The sequence below is a fragment of the Melanotaenia boesemani genome, chromosome 1 (genome assembly GCF_017639745.1).
Source record: "Melanotaenia boesemani isolate fMelBoe1 chromosome 1, fMelBoe1.pri, whole genome shotgun sequence".
NCBI classification, from domain to species: domain Eukaryota; kingdom Metazoa; phylum Chordata; class Actinopteri; order Atheriniformes; family Melanotaeniidae; genus Melanotaenia; species Melanotaenia boesemani.
In genome coordinates this window covers 38,679,810-38,703,308 of record NC_055682.1, presented here as the reverse complement: position 1 = coordinate 38,703,308, position 23,499 = coordinate 38,679,810, and the positions used below count along the sequence as shown (strand labels likewise).

At 39.2% G+C, this 23,499-nt stretch overlaps 1 protein-coding gene and 1 long non-coding RNA gene across 2 annotated transcripts in view; one reads left to right on the top strand and one right to left on the bottom strand.

Moving 5' to 3' along the window:
• The window catches only part of tshz3b (teashirt zinc finger homeobox 3b), a 38,382-nt gene extending 36,756 nt beyond the window's left edge, over positions 1–1,626 (bottom strand). Inside the window, exon 1 of the mRNA XM_041994236.1 lies at positions 239–1,626. The gene's annotated coding sequence lies outside the window, so the exon portion shown is untranslated. The remainder of the gene's footprint in view (positions 1–238) is intronic.
• Positions 996–18,919, top strand: LOC121645670. The gene is made up of 3 exons (XR_006011489.1): positions 996–1,115; positions 1,269–1,359; positions 17,040–18,919. It is a non-coding gene; the product is annotated as an uncharacterized LOC121645670 (long non-coding RNA).
• Positions 18,920–23,499: the final 4,580 nt, after the last annotated feature.

Below are 23,499 nucleotides of genomic sequence, written 5' to 3'. Positions count from 1 at the left end.
CTGTCTTTAGTACCCCCCTCACTCTCTTTCTGACATCCACTGTCTTATTCGTGCTCCGTTTATTTCAAACGAGCAGGCTTATCAGAAGCCTCCGGACATGGTTTGGAAATGTTCGTAATATCAGGCACATTGAGGGGAAAGAGATGAGCAGACACACACACATGGTAGTCAGACAAAAACACAGTATCATTCACAAAACACACAGGTTGACAGCGGGATAACGGACAGGCATACTTACTTTACGGGCTGATCTTCTGCCTCGCTATCCATGGGCTTTTCGCTTTTACCACCTGGTAATCACGCGCAATTCAAAGCCAGGAAGTGAGGCAGCTGACACTGAAACCATCTCAGAAACATCCATTCGCCTCTTGCTGGTCGGTGGTCGGAGTAAAAAAAGAGCCACATGCGGCTTTTTTCAGTTTGCTAATTCTCTGGACCGACAGCGGAAGAAAAAGGGGAGGCGGAGGAGGAGGACGAGAGAAAGAAGGAGGTGACGGTCGAGGCTGGTTGTCCACACACTGCCCTGCCTGGCGCGGCTACCTTATTTTGTCCAAGAGCTCTTTGAAAAATCCGCTGAGGGGCAAGTCATTCAATCAGTACGTACGTGTACGCACATGTGCGCGTGCACGCATGGGAGCTTTTTCTTAAAGGAATTGAACTGTGTGTGTCTGTGTGTGCGTGAATCGATGAGATACGTGCTTGATTGGGTCTCCTTGTTGTAATAATGTACATGAGGAGGAGGAGGAGGAGGAGGAAGAGGTGACGGGATCAGGCTGCTCCTGTGCAGGCAGACTCCTCAGGCTGGAGCGCGCGCGTCAGCCGAGCTTTAGCACCCACTGCCAAACAGCGTCTTGGCCACTGACAGTATTTTGCTCCGTTTTGTGTGTGTGTGTGTGTGGGTGGGTATGTGTGTGTGTTTTCTATGTTTTCTCTCTTTTTTTTCCTTGCTCAATAGGCGCTATTTAAATCAGCCTCGCAGCTAATCAGACGTGTTCCCCAAAGCTGCGCTCCCGCTAATCTCCCTGCGCCTCAAGTGACCGAAGTGGCGCAAAATCTCCTTAACACTAAACGGAATAAAGTTTTTTTCTTTTTCTTTTTCTTTTTTTTTTTAACAGGTAAGCTAAAAGTCCTCTTTAATCCAGGTTACGTTATTGAAATGTTTTCTGGGGTCTCCCCCCTCTTTCACTTTAGTGAGGGAGAAAAGTTTTTGGACTCAACTTAAGTTTGTAAAACGAATTTTGAAAAAAAAAATCTCTTGCACTCCTCAGGAAATCCTCAGAGTGTAACGTTTGCTTCACGTCGGTGAAACAATGGATGGAAGATTCTTTTGATGGGGACTGAAGAACAACGGATGCAAGGGTGAGTTGCCAAAGGCTCTCTCTCTCTCTCTCTCTCTCTCTCGCTCTCTCGCTCCTCCTGTCTTCCTGTGAGCCAGATGTGCTGCTGCGCCTCGCCTCTTGCGCCCGTCAATAACCACAGAAACAGTTCTCTTTCCGTGGGATAAGTCGGAGGAATCAAAGATGCTCAGTCTTCCTGCTGGTGTCGAGTCGGGAACCGCGTAAACCGAGGAGTGTGTCCGTTCCTTGTGCTCTCGCCGGGCTCGTTGGGGAGATTGCCGCTCGGTGTCTCCTCCCGCAGATTGAGGACGTTTTTGCCCTAATCTCGTCGCGACTGTGTGAACCGCTCCACCACCGCCTGCCGTTAGATCCGCCCAAGCATCTGTCCGTCTTTCCATTGGTGCATCCATCAGTGTCACACACACACACACACACACATACACAACTGTCGTCCGCATATTTCCTGCGATACTACAGCACTCCTCCCACAGTGTACACTCAAACATGTCGCTCACGCATAGCACACACAACTGGCACGCGCTCACGGGCGATGGAGCGCTCTCATCATCTCCGTTTAACAGTCTCTTTATGAAAACTCCACAACGAAATTAAAAAGTATATTTTCACGTGTAGAAACATTTCGGATATTTTTGCTAATTGCGCCGCAAACACAAGAAAGAAAAGAAAAACAAACGATTGGAACTGCGGCAGATTGGCGACAGTTTGATGTGGAAATGGTTTAGTTAAAGTTTCAGAAGATAAAATCAAAATCTTTCGAATAAATCTGTCACACAGGCTGATGCTGTTAATGAGAAAAAGATGGAAACCAGGTTTTTCCAGCAATAAGCATTTACCTAAAAAGCTGTCCAGGTAAATGGAAAGCAGAAAATTTCCTTAATAAGATAATAATAAAATTTCTCTTTAAACCTTAAGCATAACTTTTTCAACTGCTCATGAGTTAAAATTTAATTTAATAGAATTATATCTAATGTGTGTGTGTGTGTGTATATATGTGTGTGTGTGTGTGTGTGTGTGTGTGTGTGTGTGTGTGTGTATTAAACATCGCAAACCCTTAAAATTCAACCCCCCAAAATGTTTTACTCGTAGTTTATGGACGTAAATACACATCTGTGTTTATAAAAATAGCACAACGTTGTTTTAGTTTAGCTGAACACGTAAAAAATATAATAAAACAATCATAGATTTTTTCTTAAATATGTAAAAATCTGACTTCATCAACGGCTCCTAAATCTTGACTGAAATCCCCCGAGCTGCGTGGGCATGTTGGATCCATTAATGGGGATGTACAGAGACAGCAGCTCGTACTGTGCCGGATTATGTCTGGAGAGGAAAAGGCGGAGAAGATGTGGGTTGACAAAAATAATAAAATAATACTAATAATAAACTGCAAAGTACATAAACACGAATTGATTATTTCCCATTTGTTTAAAATATGTAAATGGTCTGTATCTCTGAAGAGGGAGTGAAAAGTGAAAAAAAGCAGATGTTTCTCTCCTGCTTGCAAAACGTGAGCTCTAACGTGATGGTAAACATAAAACCCTGGTAACTGACGACTGTAGAAGTTGTCTTTTATCCGCCAGACACCGATGTGCGACCTCAAATCACTGCGATTAAGTGCTGCTCAGACCGGTGTCCAGTTATAGCAGAGTGAACATGAGCTGCTGGCTGTTTGCTCTGTTGACCTTCTGCCATCTTCAGGTTTCAAACTGCAGGTTTTAAAACTTGTAATTTTCAGCCATCGACTAAATAAAAACAGCATGAACATTTTTCTCTTTGAATCAGTGTATTAAAGCTGCAGTTACGATTCAGTCCGTGTGTGTGCACGTGTGTGTGTCTCTGTGTGTGTGTGTGTGAGAGAGAGAGAGAGAGAGAGTGTGTGTGTGTGTGTGAGAGAGAGAGAGGCACAGAAATAGAGTGAGATGGCGAGAGCACAAATATTCTGTCTAATTTCAATCATATTAAATCGTTAACATAAAACTTTAAAAAGTAATTAAAACAAAGTGTGAAACTAAAAGTGATGCAGATATTCGGTAGAGGTAAAAGAAGTAAATACCTTCTCCATAAATAAATAATTCCCAAACGTATCTAACTGGGTCAAAGTTAATCATTTTAAAGACTTTGGACATCTTCACTTGTCTTCTGTTAATCCCTCTGATTTCTTCTTTCACGTGACTTTTTTTCTGTGACTGTTGTTAAAGACATTTTTTTTTTACTTTTTTATTAATTCAGTTTTTACTGAGTTTTATTCCCAATAAACGAGACCAACATAAAACCGACTGGTTGGTGTTTGCTGGTTGATCGTCTCTGAAATGAGAAAATCATCCAGTTCGGATGCTGCGACTCAGGAGGCCTGTGCGCAAAACATCCCAGAGGATTTCCGTGTTCTTGACCGCTGCTCATTTCTGTGTGATATTAAAGGAAATTTATTTGGCGCTTTTGTTGCTTTCAGTTCACACTAATGTGTCAACAGATTTACTCCTCCCGTCCACAGCAGCCAGCTTCACGCAGCTAAAGATTACGGAGGCAATCAGATTTAGTTAAACTCGTAACTTCATGTAACAGCAGACTCGAATGTGTGTTTGAGTGTTTGGACCATAAAGTGGAGTTAAGAATGTGAGGAAGAGTTTAGAGTATTGATGGAGATGAACATGAACAGTTAGAAGACTGAGTCCATCGTTAACTGCAGAGGGAACCGGAGATTCAGCGCAACAGTGTGAGAATGCGACTGCGTCCACACTCCCGAAAGCTTTCCACCGTGTGTGTGTGTATGTGTGTGTAGGCTATGCGTGTGTATTGGAGGGGCAGACTGCAGTGAGGGAATTGGGACTTCGTCTCCTCGTCTTCCTCTCTCTCTCTTACCCACAACTGGAACTCCAAAAGTGGACAAGGTACAGCGAAGAGAAGTCAAACCTAAACACGCGCAGGTTTACATAAAACAATATAACCAGTTATTTCCAACGTTTCTATCCTATCTTGCAATAGTTGGTAGAGATTTTTTTTAGGGGAGTTGCTTCATTTCTGATCTGATCTCAGTCACAGTTCAAGATTCTTCTTTCCAAATGTTTCTTTGTCTTCCTCCTTCTTCACAGCTGAGACCCACAATAATTAATAGAGCCAAGAGAAGCAGCAGTCAGGAGATGAGGAAAAAAAGCAAACACAAGAATAAACTGTTTTACAAATACCAGCCCGTGCCCCCTCATTTCAGGACAAAACGAAGAAACTTCAACTTTCTCACAAAACAGATGTGCTGGTCAGAAAACTCACATAAAATTCTTTTTCATAATATTAACCATTTACAGTGATACTACGTGTAAAAATCAAATATTTACTTCCTCAACACCTGGCCCATCATAACACAAAGTGCCAAAAATTCTCCATGGAAAACTTCAGTTTATGGTAAATAAATAATGGCCAAAATCTATTTCTTGGCCAAATTTTCTGTGGATCAAAGTAGACCCCCCCCCGACACACACACACACACACACACACACACACACACACACACACACACACACACAACCTTCTTTCATTACCTTGATTCTGATTTTCTTCATGAGGCTCAGGGCCTTGCCTGTGGCTGTGGGGAAAACGCTGCCCACCCCCCACCCCCCCTCTCAGCCTCAGACAGACTGTTTTATTATGAGGATCTAAGGTGTCACTGATATCCGAACGACCTCTAAAGCAAGTCTTCCTGTGCTCAGACTAACTGTGGTGGTGTTTACCAAAAGAAGTAAAAACAGATATTTGCATTGAAAATGAAAGAGAAGGGGGGGGGGGGGGGGGGCAGAGCTTGACTCAAATAACCTCAAAAGTTAACAAACTCCCCTAAAAAACAAGACGAGGATTTGACAAGAGAAGCTGAAAAAGATGGAGCCAGTGCTCTCTCTCTCTCTCTCTCTCTCTCTCTCTCTCTCTCTCTCTCTCTCTCTCTCTCTCTCTCTCTCGTCCTTCCTCCCTTGTTGGGTGTGCTGCGGAGCAAGCAGGGTTGAGAGGGCAAGTGCTGACCAGCCCTCTTTCTTTTCTGTCTGCTCTTACTAGGTCACCACACACACACATGCGCCCGCACCTCTCCTTGTGGTCAGTGTTGCCACCAGGGAGAGGGGTAATTTAAGCCCTCCTTGATGTAGCCTATTCATCACTGTCCTGTGGTCCGTGCCTCAAAATTAAAGTCTGATCTACAAAGTTGGACTGAAATGAGATAAAAATTGGCAGAGGTCACAGAGGGCCAGGCAAGTCAAAACACCAGCATGTTTGGCTCAGCTGGCAAGTGGAAACAGATCATTATGTTATTATTTTTCCTTTATCTTCTACACTTTATCATTTTAGGGGTAAAAAAAAAGAAAATTAGTTGAGTAACTTTGGAGAGCTTTTAGAGTCGATGCCAAGAAGCCGGAAGAGCTGTCCAGTAATAACTGATGCCTCATCAGCATGTTTTGGATTAGAAACAACAGAAACTATAAGAAGCCTGACACTAAATTCAGACAGGAACTTTTTATCAGTTTATATTCTAACGCATTTCCTAAATTGTCATTTGAGTGAAAGTTAGTGTTTGTGACAGAAGTGATTTAATATTTTAAATCTGTACATGAAGAAAGAGACACAGTGTTCCTGAAATGGTCTAAATTATAAGAATAAAAACAATTATTTAAATTATTTAAATCTGCTAATTATTTAAATTTAAATTATTGCTATTTATTTATTTTATTATTATTATTATTTTAGAGCGAATGTTTTCTGTTTCTTGGGTCTCCCATGCTTTATCTGGGATTCAGAGAGTATGTGTTGAGAAAGGAACGATTCAACACCAGTCCCAGACGGAGAAAGCACCTTCTGTTTAACCTGATTTTAAGGTTGGGTACCAGAGACCCAAACAACAGATGTATTTTTCAGACATTCTGAAACATGTAATCAGTTCAAACTATGTTTAGAAACAACTCACAATTAGCCGAAGCCATCAGCAACTGCTTCAGTTTTTTTCCATCAAAATTAGAATTCAAAATGAAGCAAAGTGAAAATGAGCTTCCTTTGATTGTTAGGTGGAGCGAGAGGAAGGAAAGAATAAATCAGAGAGCTGTTATGCACTTTTGTAAGATAAAGTTTTTTGCTTTTTTCTTTCAATGACCAAGCACCAGCATAAACCACCAACTCTCCAGTATTTCCCACAATGCAAACTGTAAAGTGGAAAGTAAATCCACAGAGCCGTTTTTAGAAGGAGTGGGTATTTCTGAGGAAATGTTTGCGTCTAACGTCTGATGAGGAGTCTGATGAGTTGCTCTGTTTATCAGCGTACAGTACGATGGCGCGCTGCTGCGTGAGTCACTGCTTCCTCCTCACTGCAAATGTGTGTATGTGTGTGTTTTATGTGATTGTGTGTGCGGTGTGGAAACCACGCTGACAGCTGCAGCTCATTACAGGCACTATTACTGATGGGGACTGCTGGGGGAAATTCCTTCTTCCACAGAGCAAACCACCCTGTTTACCACACACACACACACACACACACACACACACACACACACACACACACACACACACACACACACACACACACACACACAGTCAGGTCTTGCTTATTCCTTAACGAGTCCTGCAACATCTGTACCTGAAACAAAAAAAAAAACAAAAAATAAAAAACATTTACTCCTGACTGAAAGATGAAGCTTTTATAACAAGAAGGTGAGACAGATTACATCTTTCCAGTTAGTGGAGAACCAAAGACATCCTGTGGATTCTGCATGTCGTACGCTGTGGGGGGTGTGTGTGTGTGTGTGTGTGTGTGTGTGTGTGTGTGTGTGTGTGTGTGTGTGTGTGTGTGTGTAAAAACAGACCCATCCACAGCCACAGGGTGAGCACTCTTAAGAGGAGATGAGATCACCGGAGCTCTGCTGTACTAGCAGACAGCAGTCTCTCTCTCTCTCTCTCTCTTTCTAATAAACACACACGCACACACAGCCAAAAAGTATACAGTGTCCAGTGACGTGAAGGAGAGGGCTGAAAGCCAGACACACATGTGCTAGAATCATTAGGGAAGACTTCATAGCTACACGTCAGGCCACTTCACTGCATTACTGAACTTCATTGGTTACAGTTTTCAGAAAAAAGTGGTTTCTCAAAGTCAGGTTCAGGGACCACCGGGGATTTCTCTGACTAGAACACAGAGATCCCTGTTTTTTTTTTTTTAAGAATTATAATTCTTTAACCACCATTAAAAATACAATTAGTGACGTGAAAAAAAGATTTTGTTACTGTTTTTTTTCTTTCTTGTTATTAAGCAACACAAAACAAGCAAAGCCAACAATGCTGTTTGTTTGACTGTTGCAACATACTTTGGAAAACTTCATTATTTGTCCACTCAGGTTTCATCATGGCTCCCCCTATATATATATATATATATATATATATATATATATATATATATATATATATTAATATATAAATATATATATATATATATATATATATATATATATATATATTATATATTTATTTATTTTATATATTTATATATACACCCAAATTTCCCTGAGGACTCTCCAAAGGGATTAATAAAGTATTTCTATTCTATTCTATTCTATATATATATCGTACATATGTGTACCCGAGGTGGTGGAGAATGACCAAGCTAAGATCCTGTTGGATTTCCAGAAACAAACAGACAAAATAGTAACAGTCAACCAACCGGCCAGCACGATCACTTATGAGCAGCAGAGGAAGCCACTGATGGATAGTTACTGATACACAGACAGATGCAACTATCTATCATTAATATATTCTGTCTGATAATATATATTTTAAAATTATTGGCTATTAACGTGGTACTTTGTTATGCAAACATGAGTGAAATGTTGTATATTTCAGGATGTACTGTGAGTGTATGGGAACTGCTTCACACTGTGGAAACAAATCATAAACTGATGCTTCTGCCACACAGCTGCATCTAATATTTACCTTACTGCTGCTAAACCTCCATTCCTCTGAGCTAACACCCTGTGGTATCAGCTACATGTGAAGAGAAGTGGGCTACTTTAAAGATGATGATGGATAAGAGATACAGAGAAAATTAAAGAAAGAGGGGAGGGGGTCACCCACATGAGACGCACCAGTCTGATGCAGCGATTCTGCAAATGTGTTTCTGCAAAATCAGTTAGAGTTTAACACGTTTTCTGCAGATCGTTTCTGTTTTTGTTAAGTTTAGATTTAAGCTTTGGAACGATAATGTGTTTGGTTAGGAGACCAGCAAAGACAAATATTCACTTCCAACTGCACATTCTGTGGAGGGCCGCTTCTTATGATCATGAGGAAGACATATTTGTATTTGGAGATGAATTGTTGACTGTGATTAACAACAAATTAGGGTTAATTCCTTGATTGCAACTTTGCATTTTTTATTTTACTCAAAGAGTAATTGTCTAAATTACCGACTACTTTTTAAAATCTTATTTATCTGGTAAATCAATAATTCAAATGACACAAAAATGTTTCTAATGATTTCAGTAAGAGATAAAAAATTGTAAATAAAATACAATATTATGTCCATTTTGCGACGATACAAACCAAAACGTCATAAAATCATCATCTCCTGTCACCCTTGATGATCTCTGCTCTAAAAGTCTAGAAACCAGTTTTCAGCAAAACAGGCACTAAAACATTTTCTGATCTCCATGTAGACCTCATGTCAGAAATAATCCACCATTCACCAACGTTTCAGCGTATAGACAACATTTTCTACACATAAAAATACAGTTTACTGGTTAGAATGACTGATGATGAAAGTGGGTGATTTTTAATTAATTTTGGCAGTGTCGTGTGAATACTGTAAACTTACACTGTCTTTAAAAACAATTATCCAGGCAGCTGCTGCACCGTGACAGACGTGTTTAGTGGGGATGAAATTAGTTTAGCAAAAACCCGCGTCCACACCAACTTCCTGCTGCAAAGTTTTAAGTTAATCCGTTACTTCATAGTGAACTCAGTTTCTTCTACAACCTCATGTACATTCAGCATACTAAGGCAAGGCAGCTTTATTTGTATAGCACATTTCATGTAGAGGACAATTCTTATTCTTATGCTTTACATAAAATCTTAAAACATTACAGCGGGGTGCAGATAACACACTGAACAGTACATTAAAACTAGCCAAAAAAAACAAAAAGGAATAAAAGAAATAGAAAATTTCTAAAGAAATTTTGATGGGTGCCAGTGCAACTGCACATAAACATATATGTTTATGTATACATGTATTTTGAAAGCAGCCACGTATGAAGCAGCGGCTGTGTACCTGATTGGTATAATGACTTGGCCAAGCCTAATGAGTGTGATGGAGGTGCTGCAGACATCTGACATGTAGACACACCTACAGTATGATGTATAGCAGAGCTTTCTCTCTCTCTCTCTCTCTCTCTCTCTCTCTCTCTCTCTTTATATATATATATATTTTTTTTTTTCTTATATATATAGATGTTATTTGAGTAATGTGTGTGTTCCGTACACAAGTGTTTTTGTATAATAACAAGTTATAGCAACAAGTTATTTTCTTCGTCTTTCCAGTCTTTTTGCTCCTGAAACAACAATTTTTTTTGACGGTTTAGTAACTCCGGTCTGCTGCCTTCACCATAGGGGAAAACTCAGACAGAAACAGCTGCTAAACTCTCCTGCTTCCACCTTCAAACCAAAGTCGGAAGGCGGAGGAGAGGTAATTCCTCCTGGGTGAAGCTGCAGCTAGCTCCAGGCTTAGCACCCTTCACTTTACCCAGCAGTGGTGAAGCAGACATTGGGAGCTGCTGGAACTAGAGGAGCTGTGTGGTGTTTATTGCTAAATCTTGTAGCAAAACATTCTTCGCTAAAGAGAAAGTTTAGCACAATGATTTCCTCTGCTCTGATGAACCCCCCTCTCCCCTCCCCTGCGCTGTCCCTCCCCCTCTCCAGCTCTTAAAGGGGCCACGCTGTTCTTTTAACACAATGCTGTAAACACCACCATGTCGCTACGCAACTGTCACTTATACAATCTGTTTTTTTATTCATTTATTTATTTTTAAATCAATATAATCTAGCAGGCCAAATATAATAGGCGACAGGCCAGTTTTGACCGGCAGGCCGCTAGTTGCCAACCACTGATGTATGGAGCATTCTCACTGATGTCACATTGTTCGTTTATGCCGCCATGTTGGGTGGCAAAAGCTAGCTGGGACCTGCTCCCACCATAGTGATTACTAACTGTTTCTCATCAGGGATGGCGCTTGCAGACTTAATACTTTCCAAGCCAGTGATATTTAAAAAAAAAAACAAAACAAACAAAAAAAAAAAACGTGCTTGTTGGTGCTCAAAATTTGTATAATTTTTCAAATTCCTGGTTAAAAAAACTCCAAAACATCCAACTGAGGGAGATATTTCTACCCAATTTACCTTACCACAACGTACTACCTAGGCACTTGGCAGTTGCACTTCACTGGGGCAGAATTAAAAGGACACAAGTCAGATTAGAGGCCTATAAATATTTCAGTGCAGGATGGGTATTAGACCTTCAGCTGTGGAAAGTGCCCCAAACAAGGTATTTACTCTTCATGTGAAAGCTGAGTAAGAAAAAAGCAGATGCAGATAACGTTAATGTGATGTAAAAATTAGGGATGTCATCTTTTCTCAGGAGTGCAGAAAAACATGAAGCTGGACGGGACATAGGGTGGGGACAACAGGTTGTGTTTTACCTAGTGTAAGACAAAATTAGCCTCAATTACATGTCCGTTAACAATTAACCTGAAGTGTCTCGTCCCTGGAGGCAATAACGTTAAACCACTGCAGATTGCTGCATTTTAGTAACGCATTGTCTATACTTTTCATAAATAAATATATTCAAAATTAGAGCAGCCACCATAAATAGACTTGGAAAGCGTACAAAACAAAAGTTTCAATAAACTTACCACCGACAAAGTGCTCGCTACACAGCTTTCTTACAGTTTCCAGTTATCTCATTTGTCTGCATCAACCCATGTAGCCCATCGTTCAGGGTCAGCAGGCAGTCTGTAAAATAAAATCCCATTCATGGAATGTCAATTAGAACATCCAAAGGCACAATACAGATGTACCATTAGTTTTTTTGACGCGAAAAGCTAGCTGTAGCTGCTAATCCAGGTAGCAGTACGCTTGCTTTGTTCATCTTTTTGCCACCCACGAATGTGCAAGTCACATGATAATTGGCAAAGCTGAGAATAGTCCATAGAATGTGTGTGTGTAAGAGAGAGAATGATAATGTACATTGATACAACTGCAGGAAAAATTTAATAAGATCGCAGTATAAACGCAGAGCGACAGCAATATGTGTGCCTTAATGCTTTTAGCATTGGCACCCATACTTCAATAGAAAAGAGGTAAAGAATAATAAGACAGTTAAAATGCACAAAATCAAAGCTGCATTGTAGGGAATTAACAGTTTTGATAAAAAAAAAAAAAAAAAAAAAATTAAAATAAAAGAAAAGTTTTTATCTTGATTTAAAGCAGCTGAGTTTAATCAGACTGACAGGTAAGATTTATTATGTTCATTAAAGTTTTAAAAACTCAAATCATTCCATTTAAGTGTACTCACTCATTCAAGTTAACAAAAATGGGGCTTTTTTTTCTTTTAATATTTATTCATTTATTTATTCACACGCCATGTCTAGCCTCATGTGAGTCCCCTGTATGATGATTGATAGTTTTACATTTTTTTCCAACTTGCTGCTCAAGTTTAGGCATCAAAACTCTGCGAACAGGTTTGATCCAGTTTAAAAGCAGATTGTAGTTGAGACAAAAAAAGACTGACATCATGGTTTGAGATATTTTGATAATATTTTGTCTATATATGTCCCTGAAAATGCTGGTGCGACATGGCTTATTATCTGTGCTAAATTTAGCCCCCACATCATACTTAATGTTGGTTTTGGGTTCCATATGTCACACATTAAATAATTAATCCAAATAGGAATACTCTACAAATATTATTAATTTACTTTTTTTTATTTTTACTAATTTATAGAAAACAATTCTGTAGAAGTTGCCGTAAAATAGTCTCCATTTCACATGAGAGCCATTACAGAAACATCTGTCATGTCAACTGTCTTTGTGTGTGCATCTTCCATTTTTTTACCCCCCAACATAAACTCAATCTGACCTTACATTGAACCGATATCCATATGCTTGTCCACGCTTCTGCCTACACAATAGATAGGATTCTGACTTTAAATGCAGGCCCCCCGAGGTGCAGCTGGCCATAGTTTCTCCCTTACATACTGGCAGTTGCGTGCCCTTGAGCCCTGCGAAGACGCGAGGTGAGTTGACATTCATGTTGGAATCCTGTCTGCTCCATGCCTCTCTGAATTAGTGCTTTGCTGCCGGGGCTAAAACGCTCAACAATCTGCCCTACCTCAAGGAGGGCGGGAGGAGGGTTCGGTACGCTCAAATGATTTTCCACTTCTGCAGAGAGGGAGTAGTAGTAGCTTTAGGACATTTAGTAACACAGATGATTGTTTTCTGGTATGATTTTTCCAATATGTCTCCTGCTACTCAAACACTGACACGTGGGGGTTCATCTGTGCTGGAGATGACTGATGGTAAAGGATAGAGGAGGCTCTTTCCTTGACAGTAAACAGATGCTGACCAGCAGATCACCATGATCAGGCCTCCAAGGTTTTGTACTCTCACAGGGATCAACTGTGTGTTGCATGAAAGGTTTGTGTGTGTGTGTGTGTGTGTGTGTGTGTGTGTGTGTGTGTGTGTGTGTGTGTGTGTGTGTGTGCGCAGTCCAAAGGAGTTAGTAAAGGCTTTCCTTGTGAAGTGTCAACCTCCCAGAGAGAGGATCAAGTGCTAAGCTTGGGACTCAGGCTCAGTGCTTAGTGTGTGTGTGTGTGTGTGTGTGTGTGTGTATTTATCAATGTGTGTGTCCAGCAACCCAGAGGCTACTTGTGGTTTCAGGGACTGAGGAAGTGATATATCCTTTTATCTGTTACTGTGGCTGACCACAAGCCTGACCAGAGTCACCCTGCAAAGCCAAATCCAGACACTCAAAAGATGGATCAGAGTGTGTGTTTGTGTGTGTTGGGATGTCCAAAGGTGCATCGGAGAGCAGAGCCTTTCCCCTGAGAGGGAAGCACTGAGTTGAAAGGTCAAACACACATGTGGGGGGTCAGTGAGCAGGATGGCAAGCGGAACAGAAACCTCAGAGAAACACACGGGTCTAGTACACTGCGTACGTGTGTGTGTGTGTGTTTGAGAAAGTGAGAGAGGCAAATGAAGACATGCTGGAAAAGGGTTAAACATTTACACATAAAATCATTGTACTTGTATTTGTGTTATACCTGATAAAGATGAAATTTCACAGATACGAAGGGTCACTTCAAAGAGAAAGTAAAGAAGTTCAGCAGAGTTCATATCAGACCAGTTTAAATAAATGTAAATGCATCCAAATTCTCTCAGGTCTGCTTCGGATGATGGTTAGAATCTTATGTCGCTATATTTAGCATTTCCACCGTATAAGCCCCCGTTGCTTTTTGTTTTCTCATGCTGTTCCAATTAGGTTTTATTGTTCTAACTAATCCACATTTCATGTCACCAGGACTGAGATCTGTGTTTTGTGTGAGAGCTGTTATCATAAAACTTGGTACATGCTTGTTAAGGTTGATGTGTGTTCATGCATGACATTTTAGGGCTCTTCTAAATAGTTTGAATATGTATATATGTGCTGTTTAGCTTTTGTCTTGGCCATTCTGGTAAATTTTAACTGTTAAGAATTTCCTTAACAATTAAAATATAAATGCAACAATAGCTGAGCAGAGGCACAAAAAAGCATCAGAATATACTGAGTCACAACTGTAAAAAGGTAATATTTGATGGTGTCATGAAAATCCTTGTGAAATATTTACGGGACAATTATTTTACATGTGTTAAACCATTAACTGCCAACTTTCCATTTGGTAGAATTCATAATTTTCAGGGGCTAGAACAAATCCTTATTGCAATTTAAGTAAACTTGCCTGTGTGAAATCAGCTGCTGGGTTTGGGTCTATAAAGCCAAAAGTAAGTTTTTGTTATCTCATTGCTGCTTCAGATTTTGATTGTTTAACAATTACTCCTACATAAATAGCTGTTATCTGAATCATTTGTAAAAAGAAAAAAAAAATGGATTATTGTGACAATAATTTAAAACATTTTTTTTTTAAAGTTTTTTTTTTTTTTTTTTTGGGTTTTGTTTTTAATGGTGAAATTATATTATGGACGAGTTTACCAAGTGAACACCATAAACCCTTTAACAACTAATGCACTGTATTTGATACATGCACTGACCTCCATACCAATTAACCAAAATACTTCTTTAAATCCTTTTGCATACCAAAAAAAAAAAGAAAAAACAAAATCCTTAAAGGGTCATTTTTAAACGTTTTTTTCCCCAATGATTCTGTAATATGTTCGTCATTAAAAAAAGGTTTGATTTGTTGTTCAAATAAAAGTTTAAAAGAAATAAATATTTCTCTCTCTCTTTAATATTTCGGGCTTAAATGGATTAATAAGTAAATAAGTAAGTGAGGTAATCATGATGTCTCAGGATGTGGCTCCAGCACAGACCGTAGATAAATTATGACGATGATGTCCTGAAGCCTTAAACCCGACCTTTGGCCATCACCCAACAGGGACCATATTTGGAGAAAAAGCTAAGTAGTGAAATGTTAAAAACCAGCTGGAGAACAATACATCTGTTAAGGGATAATTATCTAATAATATCTTTTAACTCTTTCACGATAGAAGGTTTCAGTCTTTGCCTGGGACTCTTCTGGGCTGGAGCCAGAAATATTTTGGATCCTGAACTGGCCGGCCGTCAGAGGTGTTGAGTCTTGAAACAGTGGTGGCCAAATTATTTTCCTTGAGGAACCCCTTCATACAAATACTAAAAAGCTGCAGACCCCTTGCCCCACCCCATGCAGAAACCATGCTTGGTTTTATGCTTTCATTAGTGAGATTCTCACCATGAATACTGTATTCTGGCAGAGTCCAGTCCTTCAATGAAGCCAAAGTTAAATTAGCAACATATATCGTAAGATTTTTCTTTTTTTTAAAAAAAAATAAGGACAAATCATCTGCTCTGTAGTGTTTCTCAGACACTTTATATTAAGTAAATGTTGCAGGAAAAACGAGGATTACCAGGGTAGAAATTAAATTAAATAAAAAGGACAAATATTGTATAAATCCTAGAGGGAAATTACATTGATAGTAAGATCCAAAGATGCTACTGTAGCTACTGCTCATGTAAATGACTTTTTCTTCTTCTTCTCTCTTTTTTTTGTTTTTTTTTACTATAGATACATGTGTTAAAAAATTGTATAGCGGATTTTGATGACCCTCATTTACTCACTTTGGGATCAGCTTTATAAAGTATGGGTTTGTGGGCTCCCAAAATACCACTTCCATGTGAACAAAATGTCCAGATGATTAAAAAAATTTGAGCAGATACACTTCAACTCGTCTGTGTGGACATGTTCTTAACTTTTAATCACAATAGGCGTGTTTCCATTACCCTTAGAATTGCGCAAAAGTTAAATATCGCAATACAAGAACAGTAATGGTAACACCTACATTTAGAAAAAAATTCACAAATATCGCTATAAAGTTTTTACGCTCTCATGAGGGGATTTTTCAGACGTGTTGATATAGAAGTATATCGCAAAAGTGTAATGGAAACACTTTTCTTGCTTTTACGCTTCATCCGACGGGTCGCGTGACCAGTAGACACAGGAGGAAACGGAAATCTTTTTACAGATAATTAAAGAAAAAAATCTAATCATCATGCCTGATAGCAAACAACGGCGAAATGCAAGAGTTTTACAAAGATTTAGAAATCTCTTTCCTCCTTAAAGTGGAGTCTCGCGGGACGAGATTTTACAAGAATAACAGCTAATGCGCTAAACACCATTCAATGGAAACACCTGCAAATCGCAATTGCACTTTATTGAAATGTTAGAAATATTGCTTTTATTTTGCGAAATGCTGTAATGAAAACACAGCCATTGATTCTGAATGATCAAAGCCTCAGGGACCCTCTGTGCTCTTTGAGGGACCCCCTTGAGGGGTTCCCTGACCCCAGGTTGGAAACCACTGCCTTAAGGCACTTTTCAGCTTCATGTATGTAGCAGATGACCATGGCCATCATAAATGCAAAACTTGTATATTCCACATGTGTTTGTACTAAATATGCTGCTTATAGAAATAGAAATTCTATCAGTAACAGCAACCAAATAGACATGGATATACATTTTATAATTACTTCTCTAAACCTCTCTTTTCCCAAGTTGCTATATAACACAAGAGGCTCACCCCGTGGACCTATGCAGCAGCAGCAGAAGAATGACTTTCATTTACACTCACGATGAGGCTATTCTCTCCGCAGGAAAATAGAGATGTAGTGTTGATATGAGTTACCATTCCAAAGGTATTACACCCAGGTTTATGGTGTTGTAGCTGGAGGCGGTACATGTCAGCGGGGTTGAAAAACCTGACAACTCACTAAGAAATGTGTTAAAAGCCAAACCGTGTTTGTCATCATGTTCTCACCATTACAATTCAAACTATAACAATAGTTGGTGTTTCTCTGAGGACTCAGATTGGAACTTTGTGGTCACAACCTCATCTCTTGCTTCCTTTCCTCCTCTTTATCTGTTTTTTCAGGTCGATGAAAAGATTTGTGAGATCAGTCATTGATGCAGCACAGCTGACCTCAGCCAGAGCCAACACTGTGCCAGGGTATGAGACGATAAATTTGTGCAAACACACACACAAAGAAAGGGAGATAAACACACACTCATCGTTTGAATGGGGCATACTCATTTCTTCACATTAAGTAGAAGTTTCACTCATCTGTTCATGTCATGTCTTACTGCTCCACTTTCACATCACCCATCAGTTAGTCCAGCACACACACACACACACACACACACACACACACACACACACACACACACACACACACACACACACACACACACACACACACACACTTCACTGAACATCAGCCATCACCTTCTCTGACAGACACCTAAATGTACATCTTCACATTCATGCAGTCTTACATCTCACATCAGATTACCCCAGATTCACACACATCCGCACACACACAAGTCATCACACATCAGTTATGTGTTTTAAGCTGAAGGAGAGAAGGGCCTGTTGGTAACGGGATGGGTTGACAGGGTAGAAGAGGAAGTACACAGGAAGTACATTAGTTATCACTCCTCTGTCTTCTCCACCTTTTCACTTCCTATCACCAACAGACGTCTCAGACACGGGACGAGCTACTTCTTCTCATCCCACCCCTGTCCTCCCCTCTCTCTGCCTCTTCTCTTTCTAACACACACGCCTTTAAAAATGACTTCCGTGCTCCATTTTAACGTCCCTGGGATGTAGATGACACTTAGCGAGCTGCAAAGGCTGCAAGACAACCCCATGAAATATTTGAATAAAATATGGCATGCTATAAGAGGTGAAAATGAAGGGGGAATAAACGATGGGAAAAAAATGAATACAAGACAAAGGATGAGCAAAGGAGAGTGACATGACATTACTCAGAGGATGAGTGGAAAGGAAGGACAGGAAATGCAGATGGACTGCTTGAGCTCACAATAAACTGAGCAGATTACCTGTAAACCAGTTTACTGGACTGTTGTATGACATCACATTGCTCATCATAACAGCTCAGCAAATTTTATGACTTTGTAAATTAACTCTTTTTGACATTTCTGTCAACAGAAGTCCTTGTAACCACACTACGGACTAAATTAGATGTCAATCCCTACATGGCAACATGCTGAGTGAGGGTTTCTTTAAGCATGCATTTCTGCTACTCTAAAAATTGTAGTTTAAGAAAATAATGTGTTGTTTTTATTTTAAGTCTCTGGAGCACCAAATCTCATTTAGAAGCTCATTTCATTTAGAAGAAAAAGGAAAAGTCAGAATATTATCTCTTATTTTAGTTAATTCTGAAGAAAAACTGTCATAAATAGCAAAAATGTTAGGCCCAAATTGTTCATCTAGAATCTTTTGGGTTTCCATTAGGACCCCAGCCAGCTGAAGTAGTTGGTGTATTGTGCTACTGTACTTGTTAGTAATCGATCTTAGAGCCACTGACGTCTGCTTGACTTTAATGCTGATTTCATGTGATTAGCTAAAGACATCCAGTATAGTCCTGGTGGTGCTAAATGAAGTTGCTCATTGGAGTTCTTCATCATATTTTATAAATATGTAGATCTTACCATTTTAGTTCAGAAGTCTCAGGATTTTATTACATGGTTTGAAATGATGAAAACAGCAGCTTCCAAGACCATTTCTCACTGCTGTGTATGAATCTGAAACAAACTAAAAAAGGATTTCTGGCCAGAAATGAGCTGAACATTGGTGATGAGTTGCTCTGACAACGTTTGAGGCTTGCAGACTTATGATGACGATGGAGAAGAAATGTAAAATCAGGACAGACAGCATCAGCAGAAATCAACAAAGGAACTTGCCGTCGTCTTTTTTTTTACATTTTGTGCTTCTTTAGGCTTTCAACTTTCTTTTTTTCACAATCCCACAAATAAGAAAATACTGTCAGAGAAAATAAAATGATGTGAAGCAGACTGTGTTAAAAAAAGTTATTTGGATAAAATGAAAAATTTGGTTTCTGTAACAGCAAACACTTGACCCACATTAAGAATAAAAACTATCTAATTATATTGATTGTAATAAAATTCACACACACACACACACACACACACACACACACACACATATATATATATATATATATATATATATATATATATATATATATATATATATTATTTGGAGTCTCTTATCTATTGGGAGTTTTTAAACAAAAAGGATAAAAATACTAATAGTTGTCACCATGAAACTATGTTTAGAATTAGTAATAGATATTAAACATGTTTTGAAACTGTACATTTTTGTAGGCCATGTAAAAAATATGCATTAATTTGCATACATGCTTAATAAACAAACTACATAAAAATAAATACCTAAATTTTTATTAAGGATGTTTTGTTGCAGAAGTAAATAGTCCAAAAATTAGTGTGAAAAAGATTATTTTCACACATTATGGCAAATGCTTATCTAATGTTTGTGTGCGTAGGTGTGTTTGCCATCATGTATAAACCTGCATGTAAATCATTAAACATGTGTAGAACATATTTGCACTGATCTTTTTTAGTTTTTACTTAAAATCAGACCAATCAACCAAGCAAGTGGAGGCGTTAACTTGCACAGTACCAGTGACATATATGTAAAGTGAAAGAAAAATCATAATGATAAAACTTTATTGTGTCTTCTTTTATTTGAAAAGGTAAAAGAAATCAATAAAAATGAAGATTTTATGATAACTGTGTGATGTTGTTTGTAATTTATTCACTATTATACAACACACCTCATGACCCTGAATGGGATAAAATGGATGTGGAAAATGAATGAGTTCATGCATGTCTAATATACTCCATTCTCTTGTGTGCAGAAAGGTAGCTTCAGAAAACGCCTCTCCCTGTTTTCACCATAAAATAATCCCAAATTGATTAAGTAATTAGTAAAGTAAAGGGCAAAAAATGAGCACATATATAGCACCTGCCTGCAATGCACACTTAAAAAATTACATAAATTAGGACATGGCAGGTTTAAGACTACATTCAGGCCATAAGGTGAACCGCACATGCACAGTCAAGCTGGATAAAAGAAGGGGCAGCATATATAGGCTTATGTATGTTTTATAGGCATATCAACACTCTGGCTATTTTAGTAGAGAGAAAGAAAGAGATATGGGAAGCACGGACTTCATTATTCTCCACAACAGATTGAGCTTACAGCCATGAAAATGCTGGTATTGCCATTCAGTAGTTCAGAGAAAAAGTATTACTTCAAATAAACATTCTGTTTCCCTCTGCTGGGCTTTGTGAATAAATGAAATGGAGAAGGAACAGAGGGGTTTTCTCCTGTGATTAGGTGCAGATGTGAGCTGCAGTCTGGGTTTGGTTAAAGTCCCGCTGCCAGAAATATTTGCAACAATTCAATAAATAGAGCTGTTAGGAGCAAGGCATTTCCTTGTCACCATGTCAAGGTTTTAGAGCGGATGTTTCACATGCAGTGTTTTCACTCTGCCTTTAGTCTATTCAGCGCTGAGCATATACACTCAACTGAAAACAAAACTCTGTAACCTGAGAAAGCTGACTGAAAAGCTGGAGGGGGAACATTAAACGATTCCTTTAAACTCAAAGTTAGACCTGATTTACACCACTGTGTTTATCAGTTTGAATGTCATTTGCATATATACTCAAGTGAAGCTATATAAAGATCTACAAAGGCTTGATTTCAGGTGTGCTTATGTTTTAAACTTGTCTTTCAGTTTCCAATCAATCTCTTGAAAATGGCATGGATAGAAGATGTCTCTGCCACGCAAATAAAAATAATAGATACAGTCCGAAGTCTTTGAAATAAAGTCTGCAAATGTAAAAAAATAAGCACACTTGGGGAGGCTGGAGTAGTTAAGAATGACCTCATCATCCATATCAGCCTCAAATCAGCACATGTGCATGTTTAGCACACTCATGTCCTCATTTCCTCCACTTCCCTCACAACTCCCTTTCACCACTCTGTCTTCTCTTTCTCCTTCTCCACCCCCATTTCTCTCTCCTCCTATGTGCCCATCTGTGATCAAATCATCCTATGGAGAAATCCGGGTGATCCAACAGGGCCAGGCAGAAAGGTCATGCAGAGGGTCCGTAAAATGGATGAAGCCTAATGATTAGCTCAACCTTTACCTAATCAATAATCATTTATCCAACAATATCACCGGCAGCCATAGCCCCATTTGCCATTAACCTCAGCGGTGAGGCGAGAGGCAGTATTGTTTCCTCTGGCAGCTTTATGGCACTCAGATGAGTGGTAGGGCTGGGAGGGAGCTCAGGGTTGGATCTTGATGGCTCAGATCCTATTAAGGGACTGTAGGTATTTTAGCTTAGCGCTGTCACATAATTACCCTTTTGAATGATTGACTGTGACACTGATCATACTGTTGAACAGGATGGCTTTTTATATTTGGAAAGATGTTATAAAAATATTCTGATGTATATTTGTTTATAAACACAGACAGAAACTATGTTAAGAAAATAAATTTTAATAAATATATGTTAGTGCTAAGCCAAACTTCAAATCCAACATCTGGCATTGCACAACTTTGTTAATTTTTTTTACAGAATTTAAGAAGAAAATCTGTTAAAATGAGCTTATATCACTTTTTACAGCCAAACTGTGAAAATGCTGCCAGATTTGCTGCAACATGGAGAATATCTCTCCCTCCGTCTGCCTCTCAGCAGCAGCAGCAGCGTTGCCTGTCTCCTCTGTGTCTCTCCATGATGCCATCTTCATCATAACCTCTCCTTTTTTATTGCCTTTAATGACTCCTTCTCTCATTTCATTAATACTTTATCGATTCTTCGTGACATTGCCTGAATTATTTTCCAATTACAGCAAATAAAGAAATGGAAAAATCCATTGCATATGCATGCCTGCATGTGTTTGTGTTGAAACTATCTGTTCACATAAAGCAGATACTTACATGTTTCAGGCGTTGGGACGAGTTCATGCATGAACATGTTTTTTTTTTTTTTATCTTTATCTTTACAGTCAAACACACACTTTCACAGCAATTTTCGCACATATGCAAACTCACACTGCAGAATTAGAATAGGATGGCAGAGAGAGAGTGTTAAAGGTCACATGAAGCTAATGGCTGCAGCTATCTTACATGTAATAAGTTCAGACTTTTTGGACAAGCAGGTGTGTGTTGCACGGAGGAGTGGGGACAGGCGTGAGTGGAAACCACACCAACAGACTCCATTTTCATGGAGTGCTGTATTGCCATACAATTTTCAAGGGGAAAACACACACACACACACACAGATACATGTTGTGAATAAAATGTGTGGTAAGAGAAACAACTGGATCGTTTAATGTGACGTTTTGAGACAGTGAAGGATGGTCTCGATAGCAGATTCAGTTACAAAATTAGCCTCAGAGGTCCATCAGATGGTTCTTGTTAATACTCACAGGTCATTAATTACAACAATTATTCAAACCCATATCAGAGACACATATTGACTCTTTTTTTTCAGCATCTATTTGGGTTGTCTAATGACACACTGTAAAGACACATTAGCTATGTGTGTGCTTTAGCGACTGCCAAATGCAGCGAGATGTTTACCTGAACTGGAATCTTCAGTTGTTTATGATGTACTGCACGGTGCATAAATGCTGTTTAATTACATCATATTACTATGAATTTGTGTCAAGAAAAGATATAAAACATCATGCTGATGAGTCTGACGCAAATGCACAAACCCATCCAGCATCTTTGTCATCATCCCAACTTCCAAATCATCCTGGGATGGAAATCAAACTAAACCCTCTGATTACCTGTAAAGTATTGGCTGTTTTGTTTTTGTCTCTGGAAATTAGATCCACATGTTGTCTGATCAGTGGACGTTTTGTTTCTGTGTGCATGCGCAGCACCGTATGTTCTGACCTCATACTATAAAGAATTGTATTTACAGTATGTCCACCACCTTGAATGCCTGCCTTCTTGTTTTAAGTGTGTGCGTTGCTGAGTGTGTATATGTGCCTGTGCATGTCCTGACCTCTACTGGCCCTCTCTCTGTCATCCCTCCTTTAAGAGTCAGTGTGATATACAGAGCTCTAATTGTCAGGTCTGGCCCCCACATTCCTTGCCCTGAACAGCCTACCAACAGTGTGTCACTTTAACAACCGCAAATTATCACCGCGATGGAGATCTCGGCTTCACACTGGCTCTATGAGAATATAGATACATTTCCTTCAATAAATTACCCCTTCCATCCACCAGCACTCTACAAGCACACACACACACACACACACACACATATGCTCTAACACACTCAACTCATTACCTGTCCACTATCCTACTCTCTCTCATATTCGCTGCTCTTTGACTGACATTTTTACCACAACATTATTGTGTCTGCCTAAAGATGGGGGAGAATCTGCCTAAAAGGGAATGAGATGAATCTAACCCTTTGTGTCATTAGACCAGGTTCCTTGATTCTCAGAGATATGAGGA